The 16,065-nt window shown below is 48.0% G+C and overlaps 1 protein-coding gene across 8 annotated transcripts in view; it reads left to right on the plus strand.

Moving 5' to 3' along the window:
* Positions 1 to 1,340: 1,340 nt before the first annotated feature.
* RALGPS1 (Ral GEF with PH domain and SH3 binding motif 1) overlaps positions 1,341 to 16,065 on the plus strand; it is a 268,245-nt gene continuing 253,520 nt past the window's right edge. For 6 of the 8 annotated variants that reach the window (XM_042965073.1, XM_042965076.1, XM_042965077.1 and 3 more), the window contains exon 1: positions 1,341 to 1,515. The gene's annotated coding sequence lies outside the window, so the exon portion shown is untranslated. Of the gene's footprint in view, positions 1,516 to 1,956; positions 2,029 to 2,135; positions 2,234 to 16,065 lie in introns of those variants that run through there. The other 2 variants (XM_042965074.1, XM_042965075.1) reach the window with 2 other exon arrangements.

Consider the following 16,065-nt stretch of genomic DNA (forward strand, 5'->3'; position numbering starts at 1 on the left):
GTTTATTGAGCTCCTGTTAGGTACTAGGCTCTCTTACACATATCATCTCATTTAATCCTCCCAACAGTCTTTCTGAACAGGCTGCTGTTTTCAGCACACTCATTTTTCAACAAAGAAACTGAGCTACAGTGACGATAAGTAACTTGCTTACCTGCACACAGCTTGCTGAGTTTGGACTCAGGCAATCTGTCTCTCCAGCTTTTGTACTCAACCACAACCCTGTGCATTTCTGAATCCAGGGGCTTTGAGCAGAACTATTGCATTACATTGTCTTTTGCTCTCCTTAAGTAAAATAAGGTATTTTCTTTGATGATGATGATTTTCTTAATGCAAAATGGCTGAAACTTCCCTCTGAGGTCCCTGAAAACTTAGAACTGGTTTAATTTCTACTGACTTTCTTTCTGTTTGATCGTTTCTTTTTTTCCTCTGTAAGTTTTGGGAAACACAAGAACCAAATCTTTCCATACTCGGACGTAACTTCTAAATGAATTTGAAAACTGTCAAAATGACGTTCTACATGTCTTTGTGCCCGAGAATCAATGGGAGTAAGGGAGGATGTCGGGGCTCCTTACTGTGGTTCTGGACTTCCAGGGGGTCACAGACCTGACCTCGACTGTGTTTGCAACTTGTTACCTCTGCGACTGTAATCAAATGACTTGACCTCCCTGCCTACCTCTTCGTGTCTGGCACAGAGTAAAGGATGTGGGAGCAGGGAGACAAGGGGCAGGCTCATTTCCCCGCTTGCTTTGCAATTGTGTGGTCTTGGGCAAGTCCCTTCACCTCTTGGGGCCTAATTTTCCCAGCTGTAAAGTAAATGCGTTGGACCCCCCGCTCTCTGAGGTTTCCTCTGGCTCTGGCGTTCTGTGTTCCCTGCCTACCTCTGAGTTGAATAGAATGAGCATTGAGGTGATGTCTCTCACAAAACCATTTTTTTTTTTGTTGTTGTTGTTCAAAACGATAAATCCTAGGTAGGGACTTCAAGGGGAGATTGGAGGAGGCCTGGAAGGATGTACGGGGAATAAGATGCACTGCTATTTCTAGGAAGAAAATGGGCGTGGCAGGGCACTGAGAGGGGTGTGCAGACCGCGGAAAGCATCCTTACAGGCTGAGAGGGCGTCCTCAGGCTGGAACTGAGGCCGAGGCCAGCGAGGACCGAAGCTGCAGCGGCTGCGCACTGGCGCTCCTAGCCGGCCGATTTGCGTGTCCCCGCCTCTGCCTCGAACTGGTTGGGTGGGCTGGTCGGGCGCCGCGCGCCGATTGGTTGGACGGCCCGCCGCTCAGGCCCAGGAGCGGACGGTTCCTACTGCGGCTGGGCACCGGCTCCGCTCCCGCGTCGGCCCGCGCTCCAGCTGCGCCCGGCCCGGCCCCGGCCTGGCTCGGCCCGGCCCCGGCCTGCGAGCGAAGGCGCCGCTGCCGCCTGGGCCGCTCCCAGGGCCATGAGGAGGCGGCGGCAGCCACTGCGGCCCGCGTCAAGGTGACCGGCCGGGACTGCAGCGGCGGCGGCGAGAGCGGGCGGTGAGAGGAGCGGCCCGCGGGGCGGGGCGGGGCGGGGCGGGGCCCTGAGGGCCGGGCCGCAGGGAGCTGCAGGTGCGGGGGGCGGGACCCAGAGGGGCCGCTGGGCCGGGGAGGGGCCTCGGGGAGGGAGGCGGGGCCGGGGGGCAGGGGTGGTGTTGGGAGGGTTCAGGGGCGCGGGGGGCCTTAGGCGCGCTCGTCCTGCGAGGGGTTGGTGTGAAGGGCAGTGGGTGTGGGGGTGGAGGTGGGGACAGGCCGCAGGTGTTGGGGGCGGGGCTGGTGGAGGCAGTTGGGCGGGGAAGAGGGGGCTGCAGGTGTGGGGGCGGGGCAAGGTGGGACCACAGATTAGGCAGTGGGAGGGGGCTGCGAGGTGAGGTCTGAGCTGCTGGAGAGCCCGGGCCTGAAAAAAACCACAGGTGCAAAGGGCGGGGCCAGGGAGACCTGCAGGGGCGGGGGGCGGGGCACCGAGCGGTTGCAGGTCCGGAAGCGGTGCCTCAGGTGACGAGCTGGCGGAGGGTGAGTGGTCTCCGGAGCAGGGAATGCAGCTCTCTCCGTTGTAGTGGGGTTTGGGTGGGCGCGCGAGCTTTGGGCTTTCTGAATATTCTGGAGGCTTCGAGGGTTGCCGCTGGGCCAGAGGGGTTGGCCGGGCCTGCCTGTGCTTCTCTTGAGGCTGACTTGGATCTTAGCTCGCCCCGTTTATTAGGCTATGACACGCTGTGCGGTAAGTGGGGCGCGTCGTTTTTCACGATCTCAGGGGCTTTCCCTGTACTGTTGCAGGGGGGCCTGCCTCGATTGGGGCCGGCGGTTGGCATTCATTCGATGATCAGAAATGTGTTTGAGAAGTGTTGCTTGCTGGAAGAGTAGTTAGTGTGAAGCTTGAAGGGTCCTGGTACCAGATGCTGCTGCAGATCTTCCCAATGGCAGTCTCCAAAAGACTGACATGGCAGCCTGGTGAGGGGGGAGAACAGGAATGAGGGTTCAGAAGCGTTTGCCTCTGTGTAACCCCCGGAGAGTCTTTCACCTCTCTGAGCTTTGTGTCTTCCTCTGCAAAACGAGCATCCATAGCAGCGCGCAACCTGCCTTGTGTGCCTCCCAGGGGACTTGTGAGGCTAGGATGGAAAAATGCTTATTGAGCAAATTATGGGCTAAAGTTATGAGTCTCCTTCGTCTTCGCCGATAGGGAGGTTGGATTCACGGACTAGGGGTTTAAAGAGAAAGGTATTTCTAATAGACCATTTTCTTGTTTGAGTTTGGGATGAGGTTTATCGCAGAGAGTGCCCAAAAGACTCAGTCCTGTCTTGGATCAAGGCCACTGAGGGAGCTGTGGCAGGGAGCGATGGCAGGTGGAAACCGAGGAACATTTAATTGTTTGCTGACCTTTAGACCCCAACCCCAGCGAGGACTCTGAGCTGGATCATGAGGCTTAGGCTTGAGCCTTATGGAATTCTTCCTTCCCATCCAAGTAGGAACTCTGATTTTACCACATTCCAGAAGGAAGACACTAAAAAGAAAGGAATGTGAGAATTTCATTAGCTTCCTACAGGGGCAGAGAGAAGAAATCAAGATGAGAGGGCTCCCTCCTATCCAGAAGATAGCAGGGAACCCATGTGTGTGACTTTTTGGTGCACAGTACCTCTACTCACTAGCAGTTTGAACACACTGTCATTTCTCCTACCTGCATTGCAGGAGAAAGAGGCTTCTCCTGCACTGGCCTGCATTTTTCTTTACTTTAGGAGGTATGGAACTTTTGGAGGCCAACCACTGTGGCGCTGGCCTATTTCACTACCTCTCAGCTGGGTGGTGGTGGCCCAGTGGCATCATGGGAATGGCATCTCAGGGATGGGTCCTTACTGGGGCCTGGGCTTGTGTGGCGGGCACCCAGAGGGTCTAGCAGTTTGCATGTGTGAGTTTTCCCTTTCTGTCCTGGCAGAAACTGTGTAAATGGTTCTCAGAGATTGCTGCCCTCTGGATAACCATCATGCTCTGTGGGTTAAAAGGAAAGCCCAAACTTGGTGGCACACAAAAGTTAGAACATGCATTGCATAATGAGGGGATCGTCTCTTTGCTTGTTATTATTGGAGTGACAATACCCAGGGTTGAGAGAAACTTCATCAATAGAAAATATTGAACCCGAAGCTCTTTGCGATATGGCCCCAGTCTACCTTTTTAAATTGATTTTCCTCTTCAGTATGGAGGGTGAAAGCTCTGGCTTGGAAGTCAGGTGGGTCAGGTTGGAAGTCTTATACAACAGTTTCTCAACTTCTTAGAGCTTTGTTTGCCTTATTTGTGAAACAAGGATAATCATGTCCGCATTGAGAGGCTGTTATGAAGAATAAATGAGACAAGGTATGTGAAAGCACCTGATATATTAGGCATTCAATGTTAGGGTCCATTTCTCCCCTCCCTGCCTACTCATCTTTCAACACAACAGAATAGCATGAGGCATGTAAAGAGAGCAGGACTGGTAATTCTGAGGCCTTCACTTCTTGTATAACCTTGAACAAATCTCTTTGCCAGACCTCCATTTTCTAGGCTGAGTGAGGATGGTGTGAGACTGAGAACATCAAGCGTTGTGCTTGCTCTGGCATTCTCATCAGCATGCTGTCATATTTTCCTGAAAGGCAGGGGGGAAGAAACTAATGACCTGCTGTTTAAAAAAAAAAAAAAATCTGTCTGACACTTTGCCTAGTGCGTAGTAGGTGCTTATTAAATACTTGTTGAAGGAACAGATGAAGGGATTTAAGAAGAAGGTGTGGCACGTTGTCCCTGCTGCTTATATGTATGTTGTATCTTTGTCTTCAAAATGCTATTGATTTATTTGCAAAAACCTATTGCAACATTAGTGAAATTGGCGAACCTCAGCATGAAAGACCAAAGCTGTTTCACAGTTCTGTTTTACCATAAATGAAGTCCACCCAGCTTTTGTTCATAAGCATACATACTTCTTCGCAGTTGCAGTTATATGTACGCGAGCATTTGGAAGAAGCCTGGCAAAAAGTGTTTTTTTTAAATGGTGTTTTTAATCTTATTTTTTTATTTTTATTTTTTTAAATTTTTTTTTTCAACGTTTTTTATTTATTTTCGGGACAGAGAGAGACAGAGCATGAACGGGGGAGGGGCAGAGAGAGAGGGAGACACAGAATCGGAAACAGGCTCCAGGCTCCGAGCCATCAGCCCAGAGCCTGACGCGGGGCTCGAACTCACAGACCGCGAGATCGTGACCTGGCTGAAGTCGGACGCTTAACCGACTGCGCCACCCAGGCGCCCAATCTTATTTTTTTAAGAAGTAAAAAAAAAATATCACACATGGCTTCTCTTTTTAAAGGCAGGTAGTTCATGGGGCGCCTGGGTGATTCAGTCTGTTAAGTGTTCAACTCTTGGGGGGCACCTGGGTGGCTCTGTCGATTATGTGTCCGACTTCAGCTCAGGTCATGATCTCATGGTCTGTAAGTTTGAGCCCCGCGTTGGGCTCTGTGCTGACAGCTCAGAGCCTGGAGCCTGCTGCGGATTCTGTGTCCCCCTCTCTCTCTGACCTTCCCCCATTCATGCTCTGTCTCTCTCTGTCTCAAAAATAAATAAACATTAAAAAAAAAAGTGTTCAACTCTTGGTTTCAGCTCAGGTCATGATCTCACGGAACTCGTGAGTTCAAGACCCACATCAGGCTTTGCACTGACAGCGTGGAGTCTGCTTGTGACACTCACTCTCTCTCTCTCTCTCTCTCTCTCTCTCTCTCTCTCCTCTCTTTCTCTCTCTCTCTTTCTCTCTCTCTCTTTCTCTCCCTCTCTCTCTCTTTCTCTCCCTCTCTCTCTTTCTCTCCCTCTCCCTCTCCCCCTCCCCCTCACTTTCTCACTCACTCTCAACCGCCCCCCCCATCTCTCTTGCTCTCAAAATAAATGAATCAACTTTAAAAAAAAGGCAAGTCATTCAAAGGGGAACAAATTATAAAGGGTCTTTCTTGCCTCCAGCTGCCAGTCCTTCTCCCTAGGGGCAACCACCATTACCATTTTCTTGTTTATTGTATATCCTTTCTCTTACAGAAAGAATGGTGTCTGTACATCCTCTTTCTCCTTCATTTATTCACTTGATCTGTTTTGGAAATTGTTCCAACATTGGACTGTGTTCCAGTTGGTACACACAGTTCCTTCTTAATAAATGTTTTCAACTGATGTTGTAAGCACAATTTTATCCATGTCTCCCCGCCCTCCCCATGATGTTTACTCAGTAATGGTTAGCAGTCATTGTTTAGAAGAATAACAAGAGACATCCCTTGTTCTTTTCTAGGAAACAAATGGCTTTGGTCCCATTGAACAATAGACTACAGCCAGTCCGTATATCTGGATGCAAGGTGGACGGCAGAAAGAGAAAGGAAAAGGGATCTGTTTGTTAGTGAATGAAAACTGACTTTCCATTCAGCCCTTGATTCAAAGTTGAGCTGCCACTCACTGGCTGTATGACTTGGGACAATTTACCTAATCTTTCTGAATTTCAGTCTTCCTATCTGTAAATGGATGATGATAATAAAATCTGCCTTTTGAGGTTTTTGTGCGGAGGAAATGAGATCATGCATACAAAGTACTTGCAGCCATAGCAGGTCTTAGTAGATGCTCAAGGAGGGGTAGCTGCCATGTTATTAATAACCTGAAGTAGCCTCTTTTGTTTTTTGTCAGCAGATATTTCCCGGGCAGTTGAGACTGAGCCGTGGACAGTGCCCAGAGTCCTTGCCCTTGGGATGCTCACATACTGTGCAGGGAGACAGACACCTAAGTCACTGATTACCCAACAGTTATGGTGGGCCCAACGTTGGGGTGGCGAGCAGTAGAGGGGTCATGGAGTCAGGAAATAGTGACTTCTCCCTGGGTGATTTGGGAATGGCTTCCCAGGTCAAATATCCCTACCTTTGTGAAACCTACTCTGTTCTAGGCACAAGTGACCGCTCCTGTTTGTACTCCCTTGACTTTCATTGTGTGTCTGCCTTGATCAGAACACGCACTGTGTTATAGCGTGCATCGGTTTATGTCTGTGGCTCCTCCCTGCACAGGAAAACCCTCCTGCTGTCTTTGCTGCTGAGTCTTCAGGGTAGGCTCTTGGTGGGCATTGGGACGTACCTCTGGACCAACTGAATGTTGGCAAGCTCTTATTGATAAGTCATTATTTCTCTGGTGAATCCCGGTTTCTGGGCTCTGTTCCTTCACTTTCCAACTACTTGAGTGCTGACTTTGACAGGCATGTGTTGTGCCATATACTAGCTGTAGGCTTTGGGTGTGGCTGATGGTACTTGTCCAAAGAGTCTTAGAGATGGGAGAGGAAAGAACTATTTGCTCCGGATGCTCCAGGACAAGATAGGGAAGCAGAAAAAAGGACAGCTTTAAACATGAACTGCTCATATTTGTTAAGCCCACCTTGACTTTCCTCAGAGCATGGCTGCTCATCTTTCTCTTGTGGTGAGGCTGTGGAGGAGCAGGCTCAAGGGAGCAGAGTAGTGGTGCATAGATTTTGACCACGGGAAGTGGACAGTTGGTCAGGTTGGCGTCTGTGAGGGGCATCCTGGGGGCATTTTTAGGGCCATTTTCTTAAAAAGAGAGGTGACCTTACTTCCTTTATGCGGGGATTCACTCACCAGCCTTGCTGGGTTCCTGCTTTGGGCTAAACCCTTTGCTGAATGCTGGGAATGTGTGGAGATGAAGGAGTCCTGTCCCTGCCTTTGAGGAGCTCAAGGTCGGGGGAGGAGCCACATGCAAACAGAAGGTGATCAGAAGGCAACTGACTGTGACAGAAGACCTCAAGTCAAGGGGCCAAGCAGATTCATGCTCTGGAGCCAGGCAGACCTGGGTTCAAATTCTGGCTCTTCCACACATAAGGCCTTGGGCAAATGTCTTCCTGTTTGTGTCTTGTTTACTGATTTGTTAAATGGGGATAGCAGTGTTATCTAACTTAGGACTCTTGTTGAAGATTCAGTGAAATAATGCAGTGGCACGTTTAGCCTGGTGCCTGATAGAAAGCTGTTCCTGCAGACTGCTCACATGTTATTCATGGTTCTTTTGGAGCACTGAGGAGCACCTCTTCAGTTGTTTTCTCTGGTTTCTAGTATAGTGGTAATGGTGCCAGTGGGGTGGTAAAGGTGACGGCCATGGTGTCTGAGAAACCAGCTCTGAAGTCACAAAGAACTCGAGGAGTTCTAGGGATACTCCTCATGGGCCCCGTTAACCCCGAGTTACAGGTTTGTCCACAAGTGTTTCCTCCCCCCCCCCCTTTTTTTTTTTTTTACACAAGCCCTTCTCAAAGGTAGTTTCCAGCCCACCACCGTTGTGAGCACCTTTTCTTCATTGGATCACCTGCACTGATCAATTCCACATCTTTTCCCCAAGGGGAGGCATAAGCCAGGCTTGTTTCACATGCACTTATGGAGGAGAGCAGAGGCAATGAAGACCCAGAATGACAAATTGTCCCACAGTTTTTCTGCAGAGCTTTTGACTCCATTATGTTCTCTGTAGGAGATTTATCTCCTGACATCAGAGCTTTAAGTGCAGACTCTAGAGTCAGGCCAATGTGGTTATGGGTCCTAACTCTACCACTCAAAACCCTGGTGGCTTTGGTCAAGTGACCACTCCTCTGTTTCCTCATTGATACAGGAAGTGTGATGATGTGGGAAATAAGCCCACTTGACCCAATCAAAGGAGGGATGCAGTGAAGCAAGGTTTCAATGAATGTTCTTGTCAGAGCGGGTGTCTGACAGACCGGCACACTTGGGGCAGTTACAGCAGACAATTTATCTCCTAGTATGCAAGTTCCTCCCCTGATTCCTCATTGGCTGAATACTACAGAGGTTACAGCCTTACCCAGACATCGCCTATGCCCGTGTAAGCAAAAAGTAGTCTAATTGGAACAAATGTACATTTCCTGAGGGATGCGGAGACTCTCAGTCCCTCCTTTGTTCTTTGGCGCATGCTCATTGCAAAGCCCGTGAAGGTAAGTTCGCGAAACAGAGAGGGGAAGAAGAACCGGGAAATGAAGTATCTAAGGGTTTGGGACTCCACTGTGGGCCGGGTGGGGCGGGGTTCATACGTACGTCCAGTAGGTTGTAATGTAACCCTGCTGTTAAGTAGCACAGCTTTTATTTGATGTTTCTGAAAATGAATCATCTCCCGTACTTTTCACAATGGTACTTACCTCCATATGGTTCCTAAAAGGCTTCAAGGTGATCATGTGGAATGGGGCTCAGCATAGAGTTCACACATCATGAGCACCCAGTAGATGTGAGCTGGAATAATGTTCTCTCCATCCATTGTTAGCGTGCTTGCAGAATGCTTTTTTAGGGGATGTTAATTTACTGCCTATGGAAGTTACTTGAGTTATCGCACAAGGAATATGTTAAAACTCAGATGTCCTCGGTGGCAGGGGCTAGTAGGGTCACCCAGGGTGGCAGGAGGAGCTCAGCTTGTGTTGGGACTGCAGATGCAAGTGTGCACACCCACAAAAGCAGTTGGCTGTTGGTAAGGGAGAGGATGGGTCACTGTGAGGGGGGGCCTTGTCTCAGGCTGGTCCAGGAAACGAAGGCTTGTTTCCCAAGTTGTTTCTGTCTCCTTGTTCTGTGACTCCACGTTAAATGGAGGGTCTTTAATATGAACGGATGCAACATTATATTTTTCCTCTTTAAGATTTAAATATTTTTAGGGGCTCCTGGGTGGCCCAGTGGGTTAAGCGTCAGCCTTCGGCTTAGGTCACGATCTCATGGCTTGTGAGTTCAAGCCCGGCGTCGGACTCTGTGCTGACAGCTTAGAGCCTGGAACCTGCTTTGGATTCTGTGTCTCCCCCACTCTCTGCCCCTATCTCACTCACGCTCTGTCTCTCTCTCCTATGACAATAAACAAACATTGAACAAAAAAATAAAAAAAAAATAAGATTAAGATTTAAATATTTTTATCATAAGGTTTTATTTTCAGGTGAAGACAATTACTTGACTAATCAAGAAATTTAAATATTTGGCCTCAACAGTCAAAGATGTCTTTGAAAATCATCTTCTCTTTGTAGAGATGAAAGAAAGACTGATGAGTATAATTAAATTCATGTTTATTGGCTATAATAATTCTCACCCACTCTTGTATAAGCTTGATAATTAGGTCAAGAGAAATCTGTGCTTTTGATACATTTCTCAGTAATTAAATATTTATGGAAAACAAGTTAAGAAATTCAGGAGAATATGCTGTGTCTCTTTTTGTGGCACCGAAGTTTGTTACGTGGAATCGGTGACTTTGACCATTTTGAGGTATTTTTTATTGCGTGTCCTTTCTGTAGCTGTGTTTTGATTTGTTTTTCCTCTGGGCACCATATCTCCCAACACTTTCGGCCCACTAGCATTTCTAGACTGTTCCCCCCACACGCTCCCACAACACCCTCCTGTAGTGTGTCATAGCACTCTGTGACTAATGAGGACTTCCTGGTGAACACCACCCCCGCCCCCCTCCCTGCCAGCCGATGTTGTAGAGTAAGAGCCTGCATTTGTTCTTGCCATATCCTGGGCCTAGCCCAGGGCTCGTACAAGGCAGCCAGAATGAGTTGTGTGTGGTTCTCTGCTTAAAACCCTTCAGTGGCTTCTGACCTCCCTTAGAAAAAAGACCAGATCCCAAGCATGGCCTGCTGGGTGTAACAATATGCTTTGTCGTGCAGTTGTTGGTGATGTCTGTCTCCCGTAGTGCTTTCAGATCCTGGACTAGGGCTGTTTTGCTCACCATTGGGTCTTTAGGGCCTGTCATAGCATCTGGCACATAGCAGGTACCCCATAAGTGTTTGTTGAATGAATACACGAAGTAAATGGTGAGTGTCAACTGATTTGAATCTATGAAATGAGAACGTTGGATCTGAGGTCCCTTCATTATGAAATATCTCAACACTTTACAAAGTCTCTTGACACCTGTTTTTTCAGGGTCGTCTTGGTTCTTACAAGGCAGTCTTTGAGGTGCATGGGAGAAAGTGGAAGCTCAGAGAGGCCAAGCAAGTTGCCCAAGATGTAGCTGTGGGAGAAACCGAGGGCTCCTCCGTTGTCTTTTCTTGCACCCTGTGCTGCCTCAAGGTGTGGTTTCTGACATTGGAAGAGTCATAGGTGAGATAAGGAAACGTGTTCATTGAAAAAGGTACTTGTGATAGTTTCTCTTAGTTTTAGTTATTTTAATTTCCTGATAATGGAACTTAAGGAGTGCAATTTGCAGTGAGGGTTTTAAGGTCTGTTTTCATTCTAGGGACTAGGAAACCCTGATCTTCCTTGTAAAGTACAGTAGTTACTAATGCATGTGCTGATGGGTTGACAACTAAGATTAGAATTTGTTCTTGTTGGGAAGCTTTTTGATAAGATTAGAAGATTAGAATCTTTTAGATAAGATTTTGATGATTGATAGACAGCATTCTCTTGCTGTTTTCAAACCTGCCAGGTTGCTCTAGTTAGCTTATTTCTCTACTTTCTCTCTGGGCATACCTGCTACAGGGCTCTTTTGCAATGAGCACTGTTGTGAACTTTGCACTCATCAGATGTGGTGTCAGTCTGTCCTGAAAGTTAAAGGGCACGGAGTCCACTCTTCCCACTGCTGAGGGTGGGACTTTGCCAGGGTTTCATACTCCTGTCCTGATTCTCCACCCAGCAAATCCTATGGACTTTAGCACATCCATTTGTACATTGCATTTCGTAACAACTTCCTGCAGGACATAAAACGTTGCACATAGACCATGTTCATGAAGAAGCATTTACCTCTGATGAAAACCTCTGCATTGAGGTCCTTTGTTGAGTCAGAGGAACTAAGTCCCGACTGACTTCGTGTGCATCTCTGGGGTCTGGTGGCAATATGCATATTGATCTTAGGGAGCTTCATCATGATCTTAGGGGGCTTCTTAAAGGCTGAGAGATTCTTGGAACCTAGTTTTATAAATATAGCCAATATCCTTTTGGAACAGAGACAGCAGCCTGGAATTACAGAAAAATCACCGGATATGCAGCCAGAATGCAAGTGTGTCAGTTTGTTCTGACACCTGCTTTCCAAATAAACAGGAATATCCCTGGTGTGTATGTGTCCTTTCTTCACTAGGAAAGCCCCAGATTTATTTTTATCTTATCTTATTTTATTTATATTAAATGTTTATTTTTGAGAGAGCGAGCGAGCGAGCAGGGGAGGGGCAGAGAGAGGGAGGGAAAGAGGATACGAAGCGGGCTTTGCATTGACAGCAGAGAGCCTGACGCAGGGCTTGAACTCACGAACTGTGAGATCATGACTTGAGCCGCAATCGGGTGCTCAACCGACTGAGTCGCCCAGGCACCTCAAAAAGCCCCAGTTTTAAAATCTGAGATTGCTTTGTGAGGGTCGAGTCAGAGTAAAGAGAGCTGGATGATGTGGAACTATTGTACCAGCAATGAAAGGCAGCCTTATTCCTTGTTCTTGCCTGTCTTTTAGACCTACCTGCCTGTCAGTCCATCTGTCTGTCCGTCCGTCCATCCATCCATCCATCCATCCATCCATCCATAATCCATCCAGTTCTGTTCAGGGCCTGCTGAGTGTGGGGCCACAGTACAGAAAAAAAGATGAATCTGGTCCTTGCTGTCTTTTAACTCATAATCTAGCAGCAAAGTTAAAGAAGTATAAAAATAAGTACAAAAACAATAACGAGCATAGAAAACATTAACTGAAGCACTGAAGATGGCTACAGAGGAGGAGTACAAGGTGCCTGCTGACTGTAAACAGGGCAGCTCTACCTGCTGGGAAGGCCAGAGCAACTTTCCACAGAAAAGATGAGTTGGACTTGACCAGGTGAACAGGTGGCAGCTGCATGGTCATGGTTCCAGTTGGGACAAGGGCATGGCGAATTCCAGACGTTAACAGAGAGCCAGTGTGGCTGGAGTACTGAGTTGCGAGGGAAACTCTGTAGCGTTCACACCCTGGTGGTTGGTGGTCCCGGTGCTGTTTTCTTGACCTGTGCAGGCATCCCCGACAGGCTCTTGCTGACTCTTGTTTTACATAATTCCCATCTATCACCGAAAGCGTCTATTACCGAAACAATACCTGCCATGGTTTCCAAGATAGCAGTTGGGTTTATTTTTATTGCCTTCAAGATTGGTTGCTTTCTTTGCTTTTTGATCTCATTAGTGGTTTTCATTCCACATTTCCTGAGCTCGCACCTGGGTTTGGCACCGCAGGCTTTGCCCTCAGGAGCCCACGGACCTGACACACAGGAGTAAATAGATGAGAGTGGCGATGCTGGGTCAGGGATGGCAAGCAGTAGAAATGGGAGCTTGTGGGATGGAACCAGACTCACAGGATCTTAAAGATGGATTTTCAGTTTCCCAGGCAAAAAGGGACACGGGCAGAGGACACAGACTGCAGAGTAACAGAAGCAGGAAAGAACATACTGTGTGTCAGGAGTGGTGAGCTGCCTGGCATTGCTGGAGGGTGAAGCTCATGAACACAGGGAGGAGACGCTGGCAGGAGATGAGGTCAGAGGTGTGGTTCAGGGTCAGTTCTCAGAGGGACTCGAAGGCAGTGCTTGGGAGTTCAGATGGTGTCCTGTGGCCAGTGGAGTTCCGTTCCAGAGTTATGGGAGGAGGAAAACACTGCTGGTTGTGACCCTGGTGCAGAGGATGGTGTGGGGGAGATGAGTGCAGGGCTCTTGCCCCTGAACTTGGCCATGGGGATGGAGAGGAGGAGGCAGGTTTGGGAGAAGCTGAGGAAGAGGCCTCCTTTCTTGCAGATTTAGTGGATGGGAGGGCAGTATCAGGGTTTCTCACTTTAGTGATATTCAGGGCTGGGCCAGTCGCAGAGATAAGGAACAAGACAGGGGTATTGGGTTGAGGAGGAGGAAGTAGTGAATTCAGTGTTGGCAACAGCCAAGCTGAGTTTGGGAGGCCTGTGGGACAGCGTTTTGGCAGCTGGCCTGCTTGCCTGGAGCTCAGAGAAAGATCTGGGCCAGAGCAGTGGTCCTCAGTCTTTGGAGCATCAGGATCCTCAGTGGTGTTTGGGGGAGAGAGACTGGTCATCTGTATGTTGTGGAGCCTTCACAGGTGGCTCCAATACCCTGCTGGCTAAGAGAGAGAGACTTGGGGTCATCCTTGTATAGCTGGCCCAAAGTGATAGGAGAGGGGTGGGTCACCCAGGAAGTTTCTGCATAGTGGGCACGGGATCCTGGCTGGAGTGCTGGGGAGCACCAGTGCGAGGGATGGAGCACATAGAAGAGTCAGAGAAGGAGCTGGAGGAGGGTCAGTGAGAAAGTAGTAACCTAGGAAGATAATGGTGTGGAGGCTGGTGGCTGGGGCATCCCCTCCAGCTCGCTGTCTGCAGGGCCTCTGCCCCTGCCCCTGAAGCTGGGTGCCCCAGGCTTCCTGCTGACACTTTTATTTTCACTAATGTTGGAGACAGTCCAACATTAGTTCCTTTTGCTTCTGTGTGCAAAAGACCGAGAGAGGCTCTTGGCCGCGGCCAGTGTCTCAACCCTTCATCTTCCCTGAGACCTCCTCAGGCAGTGCACCATGCCTGCTACTGCTGCTCTTTTGGTTTGACATCTCTGGTTCCTGAAGCAGGAAAGTCGGGGCCTCATCCAGTGTTCTGAGGTTCAGGACAGGTCTTCAGCCTCAGTGGGAAGGGTGTTTGTCTAGATCCCAGGATCGGGAGCTGTCAGAGCTGTGCGAGGAAGTCCAGGAAGATGACAAAACCGTGCAGACTGGACTAAAGTGATGTGGGAGCCCTGTGACTGGAGTTGTGCATTCTCGGTCTCCTGTGTGTCCTGAGCTTGGGCAGCAGGTCAGAGCCTGGTGTACAACTTTCAGAACTTACAGATGGGTCTTAGAGTTAGTGTACATGAGATTTACCCAGACTGCTCATGAAGGGTGTCCTAAATTGACAAAAGTGGAAGTCCACCCCCCTGGTAGGCTTAAATGCCTGACAGAGATCAGCTTACAGAACCCAGTGAGGAGCCAACGAGAATCTGATGTGTGATGCCACATGCATCTTTAAGTAATACCCTGACCCCAAAACCTAGGAGTGTAGGGCAGAGGCGGAGACCTAGTTGGCACTGGCCCTGGTGCTGAAAACCACAGCTGAAGAGCGGTGAGAAAGGATCAGGGATAATTGGAGGTGAGTAGCTGTCCTTGATATCAGGGCCCACCACCCTGATATGAAGCCATTTGCCTCTCACAAAAGGAGAAAGAAAAAGGATTAATGTTCATCGGTTGAAAAACCTCAATGTTTAGCAAAGAGAAGGGAGCAGATGAGTGGATGGGAGTACGTGTACCAGTACAGAACATAAAACGCTGTTCAGCTCTTGTGGGATGGAACACAGAGAAGTGGTTCCGAAAATGGGGCTGACTGAACTGGGTTCAAATCCTGCCTTTGCCTAAAGACTCACTACCACAGCCAGTGAAGATACTTTTATTGACAGTGTCCTTGGGTAGGTCACCTGACCTCCTGGGACCTCACTTGCTAGGGTGAGTTTTCTCACGTTAAATGGGTGTGATAGCAATACCCATCTTAGAGAATTTTTATAAGAACTCAGTGGTATATTAGTACAGAGAAGGTGCTTGACAAAGTGTCTATCACAGAGTAATGGTTCAGTAAATAACAGTAGTAATGCTGCTGATGATAATATGATCCTTGCATGAATACCTCTGCTGATTTCTCCACTGGACTAAACCCCACCAATGTAGCACACGTATGATGTAAAGGACTTCAGCAATAATAGGCTCAGCTGTTGATCCTGGATCAATAATTGGAGGTGATAAGGACCAAATAGCACATTGGCCTTAGTCTTTAGTGATGGTATAGATGTGTATCACCTCTTCTATCTTTCTGAGTATTTTGGTGGATATTGGGGGAGGTGGCATTACGGATTATTTACCTAGTGTTTGGTTGTTAATGCCAAAGTCTCATTTTTATGATGAGGCTTGTTACTGAGTAGCCTCTTATTAAATGTTTTTTTGAGGGCATGGGGGGAAAATGTTTCCTGAATGGATAAGATGAAAATCAATCAGTTGATCAAGCAATCAACTTCTGGCTCTTTCCAGGGAAGTCTACACATAGTAATAGTGACAATGCCACATCTCCAAATGTTGGCAATTCCAATGAGATAGTCTACAAAACTTGATAAAATAGTGATATTTATCTGGAAAAAGAAATTGGTAAAAACATTAAAAAAATTTTAGGGCACAGAAATGGCCGTCATTCTTCTAGATTCCTGTTCATTTCAACAAATGTTTGAGTTTGTCTGCTATGTGTAAAAATAGTGCTAGACCCTTAGTTGGGGGAATATAAAAATTGACATCTATTGGATATCTTTCGTGATACATATTCTCATATAACATTTATCTCTCTCCTTATGAGGGAGCCATTTTTGTAGTTTGGAGTATAAGTGACAGAAAACTAAAATAACAAAGACATAAATAAGATAGAAACTTCTCATGTGTGAGAAGTCAAGAGATAATCAGCTCAGGGTAGGTATAGAGCCTACATGGTCAGAGACTCAGGTTCCTTCTATCTTGTTGTTCCATCATGAGGCTATCTTGGGAATGACTTCCAAGTCTGAGGTCA

This window comes from Panthera tigris, chromosome D4 (genome assembly GCF_018350195.1).
Source record: "Panthera tigris isolate Pti1 chromosome D4, P.tigris_Pti1_mat1.1, whole genome shotgun sequence".
Classification (NCBI taxonomy): domain Eukaryota; kingdom Metazoa; phylum Chordata; class Mammalia; order Carnivora; family Felidae; genus Panthera; species Panthera tigris.